Source organism: Papaver somniferum, chromosome 8 (genome assembly GCF_003573695.1).
Source record: "Papaver somniferum cultivar HN1 chromosome 8, ASM357369v1, whole genome shotgun sequence".
Taxonomy (NCBI): domain Eukaryota; kingdom Viridiplantae; phylum Streptophyta; class Magnoliopsida; order Ranunculales; family Papaveraceae; genus Papaver; species Papaver somniferum.
In genome coordinates this window covers 19,994,328-20,012,194 of record NC_039365.1, presented here as the reverse complement: position 1 = coordinate 20,012,194, position 17,867 = coordinate 19,994,328, and the positions used below count along the sequence as shown (strand labels likewise).

Sequence of the window (17,867 nt, the reverse complement as noted above, 5' to 3'; positions counted from 1 at the left end):
GTTCACTATCAGGCATGGAAACCTTATTGTCAACTTTCTTTCCACTCCTAAGGGTTGTTATAGAATTCACATGATTGTACGATTTCTCTCCTTTAGGGTTATGATCAGTTTGACTAGGAAATCTTCCATCTTCTCTTTCACTAAGAAACTTAGCTATTTGGCCGACTTGAAGTTCTAAGTTAGAAAGAGACTGGAAACTATTCTTAAAATTCTGCCTGGTTTCTTCTTGAAGACCACAGTGGTTCTTTGATAACATCTCATGGTTCTTTGCTAACATAGTAAGGGTTTCTTCTAAGGTGGAGATCTTTCTCTCATTCTGAAACTTGGGTTGACCTGAAGAGTTCTTAGCATAACCAAAACCTGGGGGAGGATGATAATTACTAGACTGTCCTTGATTCCGACCCTTAGACCAAGAAAAATTAGGATGGTTTCTCCAACCAGGGTTGTAAGCCTCTGAGTATGGGTCAAACTTCTGACGGTTCTCAAACCTAGCATTGTTATAGACAGCATGGGCTTGCTCTTCACTAACCTGACCTTCCCAAAACTAGTTATTGGGTTCTACTCCATAACTAAACACTTGAGAGGCTCTAAACCTATCATCAGGTTCAACAAGAGACCTATGTTTAGGATGATTCAATTCCAAAGCTTCTAACCTTCTGGACAAAGCAACAAACTTAGCATCAGACCCGAATCTTGTATCTACCACATTGGTGCTACCTCTATTGACCAAGAGTCTTTTGGGGGGTTCAACACAAGACTCCCGCTGTTGGGATTTTTCAGCGACAGCTCCTAAGAAGGTGAAAGCATCATCAACACTTTTACTAGTGAATTCACCAGCGCACATAGACCCAACCATGGATTTGGTTGAATAGTCTAAACCATCATAAATAATCTCTACGAGTTTCATCTTATCAAATCCATGGTGAGGACACTAGGCTAGGAGATCATTGAATCTCTCTAAGAACCTATAAAGAGACTCTCCCTCTTGTTTCACACTAGCACTAATTCTCTGCCTAACAGACGCAGTTTTATGCTTAGGGTAGAATTTCATATAGAAAGCAGCAATAAGTTCCTGCCATGTTTCAATGGATTCAGATGGTAGGTTGTTCAGCCAGGTCTTGACTTTAACTCTCAAGGAAAAGGAAAACATCTTAAGTTTCAAGACTTCATCAGTAAGGTCTTTTATTCTAATTGTCCCACAAATTTCCTCAAAGTCCCTAATATGAAAATAAGGGTTCTCATCATCTTTCCCTAAGAATATAGGGATCATCTGAAGAATACTAGGTTTTATCTCGAAATTAGCCGTAGTGGCTGGCAATTTAATGCACGAAGCTCGGGTGGACCTAGTTGGGAACATGTAATCTTTCAAAGTTGCCATTGCTGGCACAGCTGGAGTACTAGGGGTATTTTCCTCACGAAGAGACAGATTCTCAAAACTGAAGTTTCCAAAAACAGGGCTCTCAAAAGAAGAGTCTTCGAGTTCCCCGCCTTCACAAGAAGAACTACTAGGCTTATCACTAATCAAACGACCTAGAGTGTTTCTTTTCCAAGCCCGCTCTTTAATAACCTTGGGCATACACTAGAATAACAAAAGAAAAAGAAAGAAATCCTAAAAGGAAAGGAAGTTCTATGCAAACACAAACAAGGCTGACTCCACCAAAGCAAATCTAAAGATTTCTAGCAAACAAAAAGCATGATGGCTCCACTTAGATTGTTTCTATACCAGCTTCTAATCCTTCGAAAGGGAATTCATTACAATTTAAGAAAACCCCTCTGGAATCAATCCGAGTTTAAGTAAGTTGAATCGAGACGAGGGAAGCTCAATGGAGCTTTGATACCCAAGGCCTCAGCGGCATTACAAGGAGGCGCATTCAACTCACAGAAACCATCATGAACTTTGAAGCATGCTTAAAAGAGTAACCAATATTTTTCGAATGAACTTCCTATTAAGCTCGTTACCCTATAGGTCTCGTTCTAGTCAAATTTTAGGCTCAGGTTCGCGTTTGTTTTCGTTTTCCTAAGGCGGGAAAGAACGGAACGGTGATGAAATCCGAACCCTTATCTTGTATGGACAGTCCTTGCCCTTGACTAGGAAATTAAAGCAGCCGTTTTCAAATCCTCAGCATATATGCAAACGAAGGAATACAGTAACTCGCTGACAGGAGATTCGCGAGTGTTTCGACAAACTTACCTCCCGTACCATATGGGGGATGAACCGCTGAAGTCGACTCGGGCCACGACTCCTATGTCATGTACGAACCCGAGGGGCCGAGGCGATATCGTAATCGTCGTCCTTCTCTTCAAACAGTTTATATTTAAACTACCCTTCCGTAGGGTTTAAAAAAAATAAAGTCCCAAAGTCCACAGTCCAAAGTGCAAAAGAAAAAGATAATCTAAAAAAAATATATAATTTTTTTTTTGTCTCTCTCTCTTTCTTGTTTTTTTGATAATTTTTATTCTCCAATTCTTTCGCTCCTTTCTCTTTGCTTTTACTCCAAATCTTTAAGTATTCACCAAAAGCTTTGGCAAATTTTTCTTTCGCTCCAAATTCCAAAATCTGTAAGAAAAAGACAAAAACCCAGAAACGTAAAGAAGAACAAATAAAATAAAAATGAAAAACAAATAAAAACCTAAAAAAAAAAATCTAAAAACTCTATCCTAAAGACAGGTCTGCGTCGGCGGCGCCAAAAATTGATCAGATTTCAAATTGAGTTGTAGTAATAGGTTCGTTGAGACTTGTGAAAGCAATAGATTTTAGATTTAATTTTTAAGACTAAAAATATAGCAAACTTAAATAAAAGTGATATGAAAAATATGGAGAAGACTGGGGCTATGGAATCCACTATTTACCAATATCAAAGTGATTTATATTCTCTAATTATAATCATGCAAATCATGCATTCAAATTGATTCTTAATATTACAATAGTTGATTTTTTAGAAATAACAATTGTAGATCGAAAGTATGGGACATCAAAACCCTAGGCTAGCATGCTCCATAAATTGAAATGACAATTGTTTAACAAAAACCATTTTATCAATTTATTTATCTAGGCAAATAATCATATAATAATTGCATAAATTAGAGATTACCACTTTTCATTGGTGAAATAGCTTCCTCCTTCGCCCAGGGGATGGGTTTAGCTCATCATTGTGTAAACACGCTCAAAATATTTGTTCATTGCCTCAAAATTTGTTTACAAAGATGAAATGGAGAGAAAATATTAAAAACCGGGTTTGCAACAGTTATAAGTGTTACAAACTGAAAAGAACGATAGAACAGAGTACTGCTGCTGATTCTCGACCCTCGCCTGTGTGTCGTTGTCACTGTTGATAAACGACTGTCTCTGTGCGTCTAAAGTTCTTTGTGTTCTTCAGTGCACCAGCAGAAAACAGTTTTCTTGCAACTTGATTTTCAGCTTTGTTGAAGCTCTAAACTGCTCCCAAAACTCTCCGTCACCCTTATATGACCCAAAGGACTCTATTTATACCCGAAAGATGCATCGAATCTCCTCCATAACTTCACAAATTCTCGGCAGTGAAAGAAAATATTTTCGGATATTTTCTTTCCTGTTTTAGATTCTTACGCGTTTTACAGCTGCAAACTCTCCTTGTTTAACTCTTACACGCCTCTAGCATTCTCCCAGCACGTTCCAAACTCTCCCAGCAACAGCAGACGCGTGAAAATCTTCCCCTTTTTCACGTACTCTCCTGTTTTGCTCCATGACATGATTCAGCCAATTCTGATCCAAACGAACACCCATAATAGGCCTGTTATGAAAAATCACCACTACCCACGAAGTTTCAGACATTTAATCTCTATAGAACATCGTCAAAATCTTGATAAAAAATCTTCTAGTTCATTACAAAGTTTTCCCGCCAAATTTTTTTTTTTAAACGAAGAAGAAGATGTCCCCTAACCAAACTAGGGGTGCGAATAGCAGGTGGCTCTCTGGGGGTGAAAGCAGGTAGTGTGCCCCTTAGTAATTGGGTGTTGAGGATGAATTTGGGCTATGCATAACCCTGGATGCCCCTTAGCCAAATATGGGGTCAGTATAGCAAATGTCCTCCGGGGGTCCAAATAGCACTTTTTGAGCAACTTTTTCCACACAAGTGTATTTTTCCAAAAACACCTACACAAACATAAAAACACCATAATAACTACAAAACCAAGCACTAGCAATAGAGCAACTTTTTGATCATGGTAACATCTTATTGGTCACCTGGAATTGAATCTAGGTCGGTCGATTCAGTTAGCGAACTTGGACGACCGATATTGGTTTGCGGAAGTTATGTACTGCCATTGGACGACCTTCAGGTTTCGAAGCCGTGTAGCCAACCTACTTTGTGCTAACGATTGGAGGCGCTAGTTGCCGGCTTGAACAATTCGATAGGCCAGGGATGAAGGCAGGCAGCAGGCGAGCATGTTGGTATTTCATTGGCCGACTAAAGTTGGATCTGGGCCGGCCCATTTGGCTAGAAAAGTTGGACGTCCGAGATCGTTTTACGATAGTAATATGCTGCCACTAACAGAAATTAGGGTTTTGAATGATGCGCGGCAAATCTTCTTTAAGTGATTGGTCAGTGGCTCCGCTTGCAACTGTAAGGGTTTCGATTGGCTGAGCCATAAGTGGGCCTGCCAGTGCGTATCACAGAGCTTGTCCGACCGTGTTGGGAGGAGGCTAGGCTTGATAAATCTGCCTGCCAAAATGCACGTCCGTGATTGTTTTAAGACTGACATGGGAAGCCTATATACGATTCCTTAAGGAATTAAGTGTGTCTGACCAGCCAACTTCCAATATTAATCAAAAGTTTATGCGGCGCTCTTGGAACGATTTGAATGGTCGACGGAAAAGATAGGCTAGCAAGCAGTAATGTGGAGCGTGGCCGGTCGGCCACGGGCAGTGCTTGCTAGGGCAGTCCTTTTGTTGCTGCTTTTATTTTCCGCAGTTCCTTTTTATTTCTAGTTTTCCAATTCGTAATAGGATCTTGATCCTACTAGCTCCATGATGAATTATTTTTCTAGTTTTCCTAGGTTTGGTCTCGACCACTAGGGTTTGAGATATTTCCCAGGCCGCAAAAAACCTATATTTGTTAAATTAATAAAACTAGGTTAGAAAGATTGAATTTTGTGAGCCAACACAAAATCAATCAACTTCTGGTGAATTTTGTGCGTTCATACAAGATCACTAATTATGTTTCAGAGGGAAGCATAACTTTACGTGCCTCTAATTGAGTATTTCCATGCGTATGACACTTCGGGATATTCATGATAATCAATTTCGAGCGAACATTAATTGTCATGTCATGTCAACATCAAGAGTTCGGCTGGGGAACATAGCATAGAATGAATACTCGGCAGGCTCCGGCATTAGTGAGTAATGCAACTAAGAGCTTAGATACTCATTAGGCTCTATACTAGTGAACAATTCGTTTAGGAGCTTGAGTTTCAATATAATATGAATAGAGACATAGACACTCATCATATATATTCTTCAAATTCCTTGCGGAATATAGACATATCAAGGTCTACTATTTCTGATGCCGGGTCAGGTAGATAGACTTTTAAAATTTTCGCCCTATACTAAAAACCACCGTCAACAATAATCATTAGCCATTATGCCACCACAAAGGATGCATAATAACTTTTTTGATAGAAAAATTATATTTATTAAAAATTAGAAATTAAAACAAATTGTTTTAGTCACTTTGGATTATTATATCAATCCAAGCAGGCCTGTTAAAATTCCAATTTACTTTATCTAGCTGTACTCTTACATGTTTTTCTAAAGAATCAGCAATATTATATGCATCACGATGGACATATGTACATGTCTAGGATTCAAAGTATGGAAAAATAAACAAAATATTTCTAATTATACTATTTTCAGACCACTTCATAGCTGTTGAGTGACCTTGGATAGCTTTCATTACATGCATACAATCGCCCTTAAGATGAATATTCCTAACTCCCCTATCCTTAGCCCATAGAACTACTTCCAAAGCTCCCAATGCTTCTTGTTCAGGATCTATTGCATATGTTGGGATGCATCGCATTCCATTGTGTTCACCTGCATGGTTTTTAGAAATTAATCAAATTCCTGCTGAAACATTATCATCAATAAAGGAAGCATCAAAATGGAACTTCTCCATATTTTGATATGGTTCCAGCCAAACATGTGTAACTTGTAAATCATTACTGGAATTAGAGATGTTTTCAGCTAAATAAGATCTCCATTCCCTTAGATGTTTAGTAATATTCACTGCAATTATTCTATCATCATCCTGCACATTATCAAATACTTTTGGACACCTTGTTTTCCACAAATACCAAGTTATTAAACAAGTAAATTTAACTACTTTCTGATCTATCTGCACACCTGTATTTTGGTTCATGCATCCACTAATTTGGTTATGCAACCACTAAAATGATGTATGTGCCTCAAAAATAACCTTCCAACAAAAAGAAAGAATGTATAACGCGTTATGCAATCAACGGTCTATCGTTTTTCTTCGGTCGGCCCTCCCTACCATGGTAACGATGTCCTAGTTCAACTTAGTTTTTATTTTGTGTGTTATTTATTTTTATTATCTTTTTAATTTATTTTTTTAATTTTTTTATCCAGATTTAGACTGTAAAGAGTTTTTATGGTCTATTAATTTGGACGAAGATGACTTTTTATGACCAATTTCTACTTTAAGATTTTAAAGAGTCATCATGGTCATATTTAGAATGAGAACGATTATAATGATAAAATGCATGTGTTTTGTTTTAGAATTATCAAGAATCGTCATGATTGAATTTTAAGATCATGAGAACATAAAATAGCCTCCCAAATTTCAATTAAAGTCGTCATAGTCGGTAAATGTGTACCATAACGATTTAAAAGCATCGTTATGGTCTATCAATTTGAACCACGAGGACTTTCCACGACTAATTTTAGTTTTAAAATTTGAAAAATTCGTCATGGTTTAAATTTGGAATGATGACGTCCGTAGTTGCAGGAAATCCTACAACATACACCCAAGTAAATCTATGAACTCAATCTAAGATATCATAAAAAAATTCTAAATCATTTCATTAAAAGTTAGAAAAAATATAAATGGGAGGAATGAAAACCCTAACTTGGAGAACAAAACAACTTTCTCTCTCCTGAATTTCTCATCTAAGCTCTCAAAAAGATCTCTCTCGTTAGAATGGCTTTTGTCCCTTTTATAGGGGTTACATAGTGAAGGACAGCCAATAAAACTCTTATTTTCGGATTTGGGAGGGCGTTATAATCGCCCTTATTTTTCTTTGCCGCGTTGATCCTCTAACTACCGCGTTGATCTTCACACTTTTGGTGTGACTTAGTGACGTCATCGTTTTCGTCAGCAAAAATGTATTGAACGCGTCATATTCGTCTGTTAACAAAATGATTCCTACGCCCTTATTATCGGGTGTGCGGTATTTTGCAATCACATTTTGCCTCTTCTCGTATCGTTTTTTTAAAGGAAAGACCGGTAAGAGAAGCCTTAATTTATTGCATCGACCTATCTCTTCGTATTCCTTTAATCAACCGACATTTTTCTGGAATTCCTGTGTAACCGTCTACACGTGTTGACCATCTCCCTTTTGACTGACACATCTCTCTATCTGACCGGATGTTGCCTTCTTAACAATTTGCTTATTTTAACAATTGTGGTGGAGAGATAAAAAAAAATTCCTTCACTTTTCCCTCTTCTCTGTTAATTTTCTTCATCTCCTCAGAACCTTCCTTGTTTCTAGCATCAAAATGCAGTTGCAGGAAATTCTACAACCTACATCCAAGTAAATGTATGACTCAATCTAAGACATCATAAAAAAAAACTCTAAATCAATTTATTAAAAGTTAGAACAAATAAAAATGGGATGAATGAAAAACTTGGAAAACAAAACAACTTTCTTTCTCATAAATTTTTTATCTAAGCTCTCAAAAAGATCTCTCTTGTTACAATGACTTCTTGTCTCTTTTATAGGGGTTACATAGTGGAGGACAGTTAATAAATCCCTTATTTTCGGATCTGGAAGGGCATTATAATCGCCCTTCATTTTTTTTGCCGCCCTCTAACTACCGCGCTGGTCTTCACACTTTTTATGAGATTTGGTGACGTCATCGCTTTCGACAGCAGAAACGTATTGAATGCGTCATATTAGCGTGTTGAAAAAATGATTGCTACGCCTTACTATCCGGTGTTTGGTATTTTGCACCCACAACGTCTGTGCTGAGTATTGTACAAATCCTGTTTAATAACCGAAGAGACATGTCGTGGTTGAAATTTGAAACGATTTGCAAATTCTTTTATGAAGAACGTGAAAAAAATATTAGAAAAATGTGAGAAAAAAGTTGCAAAATAAAAGAAAGTTAGATGACCAAAATAAAATAAGTAAAAATAAGAAATAAAAATGGAAAATGGGTCATTTGTCCAAATATTTTTAAAACATGATTCTAATGGACGAGTAAAAATTAGTATGGGTGAAATGGACACAAAAAAAATAGCAAGGATGAAACTGGATTCATCCTGGCTTAAACTTAAAAAATAGCGAAGATGAAACTGGATGCATCATGTGTAAATTAAAAATAAGAAAAAGTATTTGAAAATGGGCAGGATGAAACTGTTTACATCCTGACTATTTTTACACTTTTGTCCATTTAAACAGTATCAAAATCTAGATGTCTTTTTTACCCAGAAATTGTTGATTTTGTTTTTAACCAATTTTGTGAAATAAAAAACATTACTTTTTTAAAAGTAGAAAAATTAAATGACCAAAGATAAATGTATAAATATGATGATATGTGTTATGATCTCAGGGGTCAGGATAATCCAGGACTAAACTCTTTTTTTTTGATAAGAAAAGAAATTCATTTCATTAAATCGTAGAACAAAGGTCTTTTTCTAGATTTTCTAGAATGTAATTTGGAGGAGTAGTGTACCAAACATTCATAGACTGATTTCTTGCAGTTTTTGCAATTTTATCTGCCACACTATTAGCATCTCGCTTAACATGAGTGCATTTCCAATTGACAAAACTGCTAAGCAAGCTACGACAGTCCAGGACTAAACTCATATCCTCCAATTAATTCTCATATCCCCGATTAAATGAGGTATAAAACTCTTGCCAAATGCGCACCTCACGTCCAACGTAGCAACGGTGATAATCTGATAAAAACCCAATTTTTAATCGAAAAATGGGCAATTTGTCCAAATATTTTTCAAACATGGTTATAATGGACGAGTAAAAATTAATATCGGTGAAATTGACACAAAAAAATAGTAAGAATGAAACTGGATTCATCCCGACTTAAACTTAAAAAAGAGCGAGGATGAAACTGGATGCATCATAATGTAAATTAAAAATAAGAAAAAATATTTGAAAATGGGTAGGATGAAACTGTTGACATCCTTACTATTTTTACATTCTCGTCCATTTAAACAGTATCAAATGTCACATATCTTTCACCCAGAAATTGTTACTGTTGGGTTAATTGACCAATTTTATGATTTTTAATTGGCGGCCGGGTTAGTAAAGTCTAGCTTCGTAAGTAACGTCAGAGTTCCCAAAGAAAAGAGAAGGGCTTTCACACGATTACACAACACATGGTAGGAATTATTACATTGTTATTACCACTGAGCCTAAAATCTGTATTAGGCATGTTTCTTTCCAAGGTTGCCAGATTTCCTTTCACTAGCATGAGAGAGGTTGAGAAGCATCTCCACACAAATGTCGCATCACTTCAAAGATGAAAAAGTACGGGAACTGATATACTCATCGCGGATTAGATCCCACGGTGTGTACCGCCTGAGAGAGAGTGGGTGGTCCCTTTATAACCCGGTAGCTTAGCAGAGGTTGGTTTAATGTGGTTTCCACCTCTTATTTCTCGCTCGGTATCTCGCGGGATATAAATCATTACCGAAAAAGTACACATTTCATCTAAAGATTAAAGGGCAAGTTCTTCAAATGCATTTCTTTATTTTCTTTATGCATAACTTCTCTCTCCCTCGGTATCTCGCTAGATATAAATCATTTTCGAAAAAGTACACATTTTATCTAAAGACTAAAGGGCAGGTTCTTCAAATGCATTTCTTAATTTTCTTTATGCATAATTACAGCGACACAACAAGCATTAATCCTAAAATCTTAAATGCAAAACAAATTTTGAGGTGTCATGCTACACATATAGACAGTACACGATTTTTTGTAGTCTTTGTGTGGACAAATTTTTTTCCAGTGTGGAAGTGCTCTGGTTCCACGCATATAGCTCTCCTCATATTTTTCACTAATAAATGCACATTTTCTCGTATGCATATATCAAGGCACTTAAATACAATACAGTAGTCTTATAGACAAGCAAATTGTAGAAAAGTCTTCGACATCACGTTAGGAGTTCGGACATGAATTGCATAGGCCATGTGGGAATGCATGTGTTATGCATAATGATATGAATGATTCGAAAGACATTGATAACTCCAATGCTATTACGTCGACAACAAATACTTGTATGGATCGACTATGTTAGTAAACATAAAACCTGAGAAAAAGATATAAAAAAAGACCCACTTATTTCATTATCATGTTGTAGAAAAAATATGTTCCAACCTTAGGTAGAACCACAATATTCAAAAATACGAACTTCAACTTAGTAATTCAAAGCTCTTTCACGTGTTATGCTATTCACCGCACAATCAGCGTAGTGTGCATAATGCAACCTAGTGAACTGCTACTTGAACACCAATTTACATGGGATACTTGTGAATGCAATTTTCCCAAGGGTTTCCCTTATTGCTGCTAGCTAGAGATGGTTTCACATTCTTGAGCGCAACCCATACAGCACTATTACACTTAAACCCGCTTCCTAATGCAATTTGCCAGACACGGTCGCTCTTATGCATCCTTCCTTTAGCCTCAATGTAGGCCAACTCGTACCAAATTGAGCTCGATGAGGTGTTTCCGAATCTATGAAGAGTCATTCGGGAAGCCTCAACATCAACTGGAGATAATTTTAGGTTCTTTTCCATTTCATCAATTATTCCTCTTCCACCAGCATGTATACAGAAATGCTCAAATGCAAGTTTGAAATTTGGAATGTAAGTCTTGGTTTGAGATTCTTGAATATTTTCTTGGTCACCATAAGAATGAGAAATCGATGTTGCTCGCTAAATGGAAGCACAAGAGGACCTAGAGTGGTTATATTAGTTTTTAATGCCAAATTGCCAACCCTGCAACCGACATGAGAGTTTTGGACAGGGAAACACCAAGCTTACCAGCTTCATCTTCGTACTGGCTCACACATTTATAAGCTTCATCTGCTGAACCATGGTGAGTTCTCACAATATGAAGTAGTTTGTACTTAGCTTGCCGTTTATGTTGATTTTTGTTGGAGAGGAGAATTGCAGCTCCACCAATACGGAATAGGCAATTAGTTACCATCGTAGATTTGTTGTTTCCATAGTACGCCCTTAGGGTCAAGTTCTCAGTGCTCAAGACAATAGCACAAGTATCTCCGTGAATCTGAAGCAATCCCTTGGCAAGATCTACTGCAATGACACCAGCACTGCAGCCCATTCCTCCCAAGTTAAAGCTCTTAACATTACTTCTCAGATTATACTTGTTAATGATCACGTCAGAAAGCGGAGGAGTAGAAATAAACAACCTACAATTCTCCCGATCTATAAACCCCTATGCTACCGTGAAAGCTTGCTTGTCGGAAGTATGGCAAGCAATGTTTAACAACGGAATATTGTACTTGTTGGTCTTGCATGTACAATCTATTAACAAAACTTGATAGAAGCATTGTGCCAACTTGATCATCTCCGGATGCGCCAAGAAAATACGAGTCACTTTGCCTTCCAATACTTGCTTCCTCATTGTGTATCCCTGTTGATCGGCTAACCATTGAGATTGTTCCGTAACCACTCTACCATCCCATGACCTCCTCCTAAAGGCTGCTCTTGCCGTGTAAATTTGCCTCAAAGTGGACAAATTATCCTTATCATCCTCCTTAATCTTCCTAAGGATGTCACTTGGTCTACACGCTTTCATCAACTCACCATTTCCAATTGATGTGGTTTCAACCCACAAACGGCCGCGTGTCCGACAAGAGATTCCAGATCATCATGATTGTGACAACCATTCATCCTTCAGAGAAGTTGTATACCCTACTACCATCGGGTTTCTCGGGTCTATTAATTATAATGTTAAACGGGCAACCATACTTCTTTGATTTAGTAATGTATTCCCTTGTCGTCGTCTTCACGTACAGTCTTTCCTTTGCCCAGTAACTTTCTTGCTTTCCATCTCTCTCACAAACAATTTCCAAACGCTTTTTACTTGAATGACGGCCTAAAACTAATGCACATTTGATTCTCTATTCCCTTGTCTATAAACCATTGCTTTGCATCATTTCTATCTTTCCATTCCAAATCCGTAAAATAGTGGGCAGAGGTACAAAGACCCAACAGAGATACGGCTTCGGGTTGATCTTCTTCAAACGCCACAACAATCTACAACAAGTTGATGATTCAAAATCGGTTTATATGTACAGTCGAGTAAACCGATTCCAAGTAGTCGGTGTATGTGTGCAACTATAAAGACCGATTTAAGAATTGTTGAAAAAATTCAAAGTCCAGAATCGGTTCACTTCTAGTGTCATATAATCCGATTATTGTTCACATTTCTCCTGGAATTTTAAAATCGGTTTGCATATACACGAAAATAAACCGATTGTCAACTTTGTGTTTTCTACGTGATTATTTAAGTGAAGAAATCGGGTTATTAACATCACCAACGAAAACCGATTCTGGTCACATGCCAATGGAGACAAAAAATTTACTACAATCGGGTTATATGGTGACTAACAAAGATCGATTATAGATCCAAATTTGGGGATTTTACTCAGAATCGGTTTATGTAGTGTTATCGAATAAACGATTCTGGGTTAAAGTTTTGAAAAATTTTCCTTTTTTGAGCGATTGGGACATGCAAATACATGTTTGTATATCGTTACAACTCGTACCTGTTTATTAAGAGCATTATCACCTTCTTCTTCCCGACGAAATTGTTCTTGTGCTTGAATAATATCCCCAAGCATTCTTTGGTTCACTTTGTCTTCTTCATTCAACAAATTTTCCAATTCGGTAGGATCGAAATCACGATAATCTGATGCACCCACCTCTTCATCACTACTAGAGTCTTCATCATCACTATATTCTTTCATTTTTGCTAAGAAAATCAAAAACCCTAGTTTTTCATTTTTTCCCTCTACTTCTTTCCCTCCAAACTTTAAAAAAGAAAAATGAATTTCTACTCTAATCCAAACATTATAATCCCACTCAAACATTTATTAATTTAACAAAAATTAACTTAATTATTCATCACTAATTTAGTAAGGGTACATTAGGTATTAAGATAAATAATGGATAAGGGGTTTCTACAAATTACTTCCTAATGACCCTATTTTATCATGTAGTTATAGGCCCCAATTAAGTGGCATAGGCCCAATTTAGCCAGGAAACCAATCCCATAGATAGAACAAGGTATCATCAGTATTATGTCACTGTAAAGCACAATGATAAAATTATTAGGGGATGACAAGAAGCAAAAATAGAGGACACAAAGTTTAAATCAATTATATTCATCAAAAATTCTTCACAGACAATGAAAAAACCGAGAGAAAAAAACCACCCCATCTTCTCTCACAAATACCGGGCCCTTTATTGTCCTCCGCGGGGCCCACCGAGACCCATCAAAAAAAACTGAGTCCGGCGGTTTCGCCGTAATCGGTTTTCTCGATCCGTAAAGAATTATCCTATATTCAGTATCCACTGAAAAGTGGTAGTAAATGGCATCCATAAGTTTTTTTTTCTCCCGATGCAAATCACATTTCAATTCATTTAAACTAAAATAGTGATTACATAATTACTTACAAGATTATCAAAAACACCAAAATACAAGAAAATGAAGACCCAAATACAAATCACGACACCAATGCAAATACATCGCAAAGAGAAAAAGCCATGAACCGCATAGATATCCATTTTTTGTGGATGTAATAGTAAGGAATGATGGTGAGAACTAGAATCAACTCAGATCATTTGACTATAGTGTTTTCAGAATTTCAGGTTCTCTGTTATCATACATAAAATTCTAGAGTCCCTGAAAGAATTTAGAAGGGAAAACTCTACTAACTAATTTTATACAAGTCCGTGTTGTTACAAAAAAAATCTTGGCAGTCCAATTTATATTCTATTTTTAGATGTATATGAGTCGGGAAAAGTTTACGGCAAACAAATCGACTTGAGCAATAGCCTACAAGACAGCCTCAGCAGCAGCCTACAAGCAAAGAAAAGCCAAATCAAGTTGTGAAAAGTAGCAAAAGAATCAATTCGAGCAATCGTTCTACAATGATTCAGATTCAAGGTAAAAAGGACTCACTTTTCTGAGCGCTTTATAGGTTCTTACAACCTGAATTGTAGGTTGTGGTTCCATATAGGTTCTCCATCTTCTCCAAATTCTACAGAAATTTTGTACTTCTTGTTGCTCTCTGTGGTTCAATATATGTTGCTCAGTGACAAATTATCAAAAACTAAGAAGAGAAATTTAGTACATTCCATGCTTTAGCAGTCTCAAAGCCTAACTAACAACACAGGAAATAAAAACAATACTGATGATGGCATGATAAGATGCATGAGGAGAAATTGGATATCTGGACCTATCCATAACGTAGTGTACAAAGCTTATGGCGTCAAGCTGACTTGACTAAATAGCAAATGACCAGGTGAATCAATCAGGATTGTCAAATATCTCCAATGTCTCAAACCACCTCCTTACTCCCAAGAAATGAAGGGGCTGCAATGGATATCACCAAGTGGGAGAAGAAAAAACCTGTGTTGCTTGGGAAGAACTGGATATAAATCTAGGGTGAAAATATTTTGTTCAAAACTTTTGTGAACTAGAGATTCCAAATACTACTGCCTCACACTTGATCCAACTGGAAACAAGAAATAATATCTACTCCTCTCTCTAGCCAACAGCCAACTGAATAAAGCAGTGAAATAGTTATGACGATAAAAGTACATAAAGCTTGAAGGTGCCTATACACAATTCTAGTTTATTTTCAAGTCCTTGAATCCACGGACAAGGCGCCCAAAGTAAAAACACTACTAATTCAGCTCCTCCACTGACACTGTGCTCCTAAAAGTCGTAGGAGTAAACTACGGTAGCAACATATTTTTCCTTGGTATGTGCAAGTTTACTATGAATCTATTCTCCCATGGGGATCGGATCTTGTGGGATCCTGGAGATTAAATGCTGTTGTATATCGTGCCGTCCCAAAGTCGCCAGATAAGATTCAACCAGAACCGGTGACAGAAACAAGGTACTGTTGGCTAAGCCTATTTGGCTATGGACTTCATTCTTCCACTGGTTATTATGCATACACAGTAACACTAGTTTTGTGGTTTATGTCTCTAAATTTTACAAAATCAAATTATTAACACAATACAAACATAATAACAGAACTATGTATGTGCAATCAGATAGAAGAAGATTCCTAATGGTTCATTCGATCTATATATCGTCAGATAAATAAGGAAAAGATTGTGATAACATTTACAATCATTAATCTGGAAGAAGACATTTTATCTTGGAACCCACTGCATCAGCCACCACCACCATCAACAACAAAGAACGACGAAGACAACAACAAGCTTAAAAGTGTGCCCTTATGGCAAAATCAATATATGAAACATATACATACGAATTCTAAGCTAAGTAATTTGAAAATAAAAACGCAACTAATATTACCTCCAAAAAAACTCGGCATTTATAGGATCATGATCATCAGCATCCGGCTCAGGGCACCATTCACAGTGAAATTGTAATCCTCAAATTCGATCACGCGCTGATGTACAACTTTACCACTGCAATAGTATCAAACTCAAACAAAGTGAGTCCAATTTTAACAGATCCAGGGTTTTAAAATAATTTCAAATACAACATATATCACATCAAAGTTGAAAGATACCCAGATACCTTTCTCCTGGTGAAAAATCTTGACCTTACACCGCCAGTACCTCCAAAAATGGTTCAAGCGAAGCGTGATGGAAGTGGATTTTTAGTAATAGATAATTAAGCAATGTCGCAGACTCATTGGCTACAGATGAAAAAGGAGTATCGAATCAAATCCGTTCTTAACCCACAACATTTATCTGTAAAACTGCATATTAGAATCAATGGTTAAAATCTGGGAGCTTTTGGTTAAAAAAGGTTAACAAATGGGGAAAGGAAATGTAAGATGGAAGATAGGAGACGGGACACGGGAGTGATATCCGAATCTGGAATCACAACTGCATTCTCCTCAACTATCCAAATAAAATAAAATAGGATGAATAAAACTATAAACCCAAAACACTCTTACCCATGTCATACATATTCATGACCGAAACTCTAAATCATTAAGTGCAAACTTTATCTCTCAAGTCCTCCCTCTCAATGTAGCTAGAATATTCCATGTATGGATATAACTCATACCACAAACTCTAAGGATGAACTGTGCTGGTTCCCCATTAAAAATGAAGAGACTTTATCTCATACCTTGTGTGCTTGTAGATTCAGTAGGTTGTATGGTTTGGGATGGAGTCCGCACAGCAGGCAAGTAAGGGAGAGAGGGGTAGGAACCAGAGTTGATAACTGGGTTGAGGTTTGGTTTAATGGTAGTTCGTCAACACCAGAAATAGCAGTGAATCTCCTGAACTGTTTGCTAGTGCAGAAGGAAAGGTGCCTAAAATGTTTCCAAAATGTAAACTCAAAAGTCAAATCCTTCATCAACCATAATTCTAATCAAAACCCAAATATCAAACCTGCATAAACTACAGTTGTGACACCCTCATTAGAAACCCTACCCTACATCAGAGATGGTCTTCAACTGAAATATTCTCGGCAGTTAATAACTATCCAGTGTTACATAATTTGTAACAGGTCTTTGAAGAAGGAAGGAGTGGTATTAACTATGTCAATGAAACAGGTGGTCCAAGGGGTGTAACAGGTTTAAGAGGTGACACAGATAGCTATCATGAAGGAGTAGCAATTGGGTTCTTAGCAGCAATATCTATGGCGAAACATATAGGCATCAGATATTGCTGTGTGGAGGTGCAAGGAAGAAGGCAAGGGCACAAATCCAAAAGAAAATTCATAATTTAGAGCCATTCTGAGAACAATTTACTTAACTCTCCAAAATACTTATTATCTTAATTCCGTGGTTGAAAGTGTAATCTCCTAAAGCAGCCTATAATTCCAGAAATAGTAGACATTGCAATGATCAACCTATATCCTCCATATGAAAGGGTGGTATGGGCGAAAAACTTGCATGAAAACTCTAAGTTCACTTCTTCTGATGCTAAAAGGCTTACCCCACTCTCTAGCTAGTTTGTTTTAACAAATGCAGTTCCAAGAGAAAAAGAATCAATGGAACAATTGAAAGCAGATTAGGAAAGAGGTTTACCTTGAGTGAGAGAGAGCATTTCTTGGTGCGGCATCAAATACGTAATGTAAGCTTAATTCCACCCTTCAGACACGAATGTTTTATAAGGATTATGGTTTGCAGATTTAGAAAACGTAAATCTAGTATATTTGATTTCTAAAATTAGATGATACAACTTTTTAACAATCAACCAACTCTTCAGTTCTATCGGTGAAATCTGGGTTCAATGAAAAGATGATGGTTTAGGGTGTGCCATTGTGATGAAATTGCACTACAGAGATTGATGATTATATGCAAACGATGATCCGAGAATTAAACCCTAAGAAAATTTCTAGGGTCTTAAAGTTAAGGAATCTCCATTTTCTCTAAA

The 17,867-nt window shown here is 37.0% G+C and overlaps 1 long non-coding RNA gene and 1 pseudogene across 1 annotated transcript; both read right to left on the bottom strand.

Moving 5' to 3' along the window:
- Nucleotides 1-10,754: 10,754 nt before the first annotated feature.
- LOC113305230 lies at nt 10,755-12,060 on the bottom strand (annotated as a pseudogene).
- A 3,768-nt stretch (nt 12,061-15,828) lies between these two features.
- LOC113304048 lies at nt 15,829-17,580 on the bottom strand. The gene is made up of 3 exons (XR_003338013.1): nt 17,519-17,580; nt 16,051-16,171; nt 15,829-15,938 (listed from the first exon to the last, which is right to left on the bottom strand). It is a non-coding gene; the product is annotated as an uncharacterized LOC113304048 (long non-coding RNA).
- Between the last annotated feature and the right edge of the window lie 287 nt (nt 17,581-17,867).